At 47.9% G+C, this 3,800-nt stretch overlaps 1 non-coding gene across 1 annotated transcript; it reads right to left on the reverse strand.

Annotated features, from left to right (window-relative positions):
* Positions 1–2,786: 2,786 nt before the first annotated feature.
* Positions 2,787–2,868, reverse strand: TRNAS-GCU (transfer RNA serine (anticodon GCU)). The gene has a single exon. It is a non-coding gene; the product is annotated as a tRNA-Ser (tRNA).
* Between the last annotated feature and the right edge of the window lie 932 nt (positions 2,869–3,800).

The raw sequence follows: 3,800 nt of genomic DNA on the forward strand, positions 1-3,800 counted from the left end.
TCTCGCCGGAGGGCACGGGCAATTCTAGATTTGAAGCTTTCGTGACTGCAAGGATTCATACTCTTAGTTCTTTCGGTAAAGTCACGTAGGTAAAAAATGAAATTAAAATTAATAAAAATAAAACAATTAAAATCACGACGTTTCGGAGGCAACACAAGTCTCCGTCATCAGGTGGGACCGTCACAGCCAGATTTGCTGCATTAAGTGAGGCAGGGATTCAAGGTGTAAGCTCTTAAGTACCAGTTAAGGGGGAGGGGGGGGCAGTGCCCGCTGGCACCACCCGTGCGCTGGCACACGCAGCGCCCACGTGAGCCGACCATGGGGACATTGAAGGAGGCAACAATAATAATAATAATCATCGTAGTATAAATAATGTTGTTTATTTTACTCGGTGCTGTCTCGCGACTTTATATTGGGGCATTTGGCCAATTGCCGTTAACGCGTGGCTTACGGGAGGAAAACGGAATCGTTGGAGAAAATTCATCGCCCGCAGCCTATTTTTTGTTATTCTATTTATAATTTTACCAGGTAAAGCCCACTGAACTATGTCCCTTTTTTCAGAAGCGAAGTGGCTTGTCACGTGGAAATGTATAGCATGCACACATACACACACACACGCACGTACAAAAAAAGACAAATATCCCCCGTATAGCCTTAACAGACTGTAGGGGCAAGTGCTGTTAGCGGCACACGAGTGGGTGGGTGGCCAACACCACGCCCGGCCGCCTTTGTCTCCCTAGCGGCGATGTTTACACGCCGCACCAGGTACTTATTTGAGGCTGAGTCAACCTAGGGGAGGCCCAGGACCGGTTCAGAAAATCGCCACTGGTGTTGACCGTGAGCGGGAATCGAACCCGGGTCGCCAGGTTCGTAGCGCAGCGCTAACCGCTACACACGCACACGCGCACACACAAACGCACACACGCACACGCACAGACATGCATGCACAGACACACACACGCACACACGCACACACACGTGCACACACACGCACACACACGCGCGCACACACGCACGCACGCACACACACGCGCACACGCACAGACACACATGCACACTCACACACACGCACAGACACACGCATACACACACACTCGCGCGCCTCTTATTCCACTCAACGCGGCAAGAAATCTCGTGACCTCCTCTCTTCTCAGCCCCGACGCGACCTGCTCCGCCGTTCCTATTGGCTGCGAAGAGTCACGGTCTCGCCCGTCAATCTCTTTAACGTGCCGCAGACTGAGTTAACGTAAATATCCCTGCTCCCCGAAAAGAACGGGGGTGGGGGGGGGGGCGGCGTGAATCTTGAGGAGGAGGAGTGGGGGGCCGTAGTTCTTGAGCAAAGGCGAAAACGTAAAAATTAAACGGTCGTAATTCTGACAGCGCGAGGAAGTCTTGGGGGGTATTTATATGTTAATGTGCCACACTTATACGGGATTGTGAGTCATTTCAGAACACCCCCCCCCCCTCCGCACACCGCACTGCCTTTGACGAATGTGTCACATCTACCGGCATCTCCAGCTCGCTCGTCGCTTCTGTGCATCACGCACACCGTCGGCGACGGGCTTATCCGCGCGTCCGCAAAGCCGTTCGGTAATTCATTACGACGCAGTTAATGTCACTGAAATGTAACTAATAGTGGGGAGTTTCTTGCTCTCTCTCCCCTCCTCCCTCCCCTCTCTCTCTCTCTGTGTTGTTGTAAATTATGTTGTGCGTGTTGCACACCCTTATCCTACAGATGTGCTTGAGACACTCGACGTTGTAAATTTGAACGCGGCCGCTGATCACGTGTTGCACACAGAGGCAAAGACCCCCGTATAGCCTTTACAGACTGTTGGGGCAAGTGCTGTTAGCGAGCACCTATAAAGGCGGGAACGGCACACGAGAGAGTTGGTGGCCAACACCACGCCTGGCCACCTTTGTTTCCCAATTGCTGATGTTTCACAGCTGTAGCAGGCACGTATTTAAGGCTGAGTCGACCTATGGGAGGCTGAAGATGTTGGCCGTGAGCGGGAATCGAACTCGGTTATCCGGGTTCGTAGCACACTGCGCTAACCACTGCACCACCAGTCCCAACAACAACAACCGTCATTCGCCACTAAGTGGCGGTGAGGTCACCACGGTACTTGTGCCAGGCTAGGTGCACCTTGAGGCCATGTGAAGTGTCAAAGGCTCGCTGGCAGGAGGTCACGGTACAGACCAAAGTGCCATGGGTTGACTGACCTGGTGGCGAGATCTTAACTACCTCGCCTGGTGTTCAGGAGGTCGTGGGATAGATCCCGAACAACTCGTGGTAGTGTGGATTTTTTTTCCGGATCCTCCGGTTTTCCCATCTACATTTAGCACTAACATCACGCGTTTATAATATTTGGCTGCTATACATTGGCACGTGGTAAGCCAGTTCGTTGAGCCATTATGTGTGGCCAGGTCGCTTCTGAAAAAATTAACCCGTAAAACAAAGTTTTTCACTATAAATACTTTATATGCGTGGCGGCTAGAGTCATCTCGTCATCTGGCTTGAGATGGCTGCCACCTATGGGTCAGATGATTGCCTGCCACCATTAAGCAATTGGTAATTACATATAAAAAAAAATTCCTAAAAAGTGTAACATTTTGGAAAAAAAATTTCACGAAAATGAATTGTCACGCACAACGAGTCTGTGTGCAAAATGTCAGCTCGATTGGATCACGGGAAGTGGGTTAAAAAACGACCGAAAGATTTGCACGGTCGTAAGCGCGCAAGCAAGCAAGCAAGCGAACTTAATATAAAGGATTTAAAAATAAAATCGCGACGAAGGTGGGATTCGAACCCACGCGTGCAGAGCACAATGGATTAGCAGTCCATCGCCTTAACCACTCGGCCACCTCGTCTCACGCACTCACACACGCAAGCACATACAACCAGAACCAGGATGAAGACTTGCACGCACATACATACAAACAGACCCCCCCCCCCCCCCACACACACAGTCATACCATTATTTTTTCCTAAAAAGTGTAAAAATTTTAAAAAAATAATTTTCACGAAAATAAATTGTCACGCACAACGAGTCTGTGTGGAAAATGTCAGCTCGATTGAATCACGGGAAGTGGGTTAAAAAACGACTGAAAGATTTGCACGGTCGTAAGCGCGCAAGCAAGCAAGTGAACTTAATATAAAGGATAAAAAAAAATAACCCGTAAAAACAAAGTTTTTCACTATAAATCCTTTATATGCGTGGCATCGGTTTATTTTACTATTCATTTCTGTTTTTCTTGAGTAAGAGTTTCATTTTTATCACATTGGTATTTTAAATAAAATATGAAATTTATTTTTTCCTAAAAAGTGTAAAATTTTGGAGAAAATTTTTTTTCACGAAAATAAATTGTCACGCACAACGAGTCTGTGTGCAAAATGTCAGCTCGATTGGATCACGGGAAGTGGGTTGAAAAACGACCGAAAGATTTGCACGGTCTTAAGCGCGCAAGCAAGCAAGCAAGTGAACTTAATATAAAGGATTTAAAAATAGCTGCATAGCTCAGGGGGCCTTACCTAGTCAAATAAAAACAAATAGTTGAGTTTAGTTGACTGTACCAAGGGACCGTCCATAAATGACGTCACGCGATTTTGGACGATTTTTAGCGCCCCCCCCCCCCCTCGTCACGTGGCGTCACAAAAAGTCAGACCCCCCCCCCCTCAAATATGACGCTACAAAGCTCTGATCCCCCAAAAAATAAAACATGCTTCAAATCGCTTTAAACTATTGTCATTGTAGTGCGTATTTAATGTGGCGCTGCACTCTGATGCTGTAGGACAAAACATC

This window comes from Lethenteron reissneri, chromosome 18, assembly GCF_015708825.2.
Source record: "Lethenteron reissneri isolate LAM-NWPU_2019-01 chromosome 18, ASM1570882v1, whole genome shotgun sequence".
Lineage (NCBI taxonomy): Eukaryota > Metazoa > Chordata > Hyperoartia > Petromyzontiformes > Petromyzontidae > Lethenteron > Lethenteron reissneri.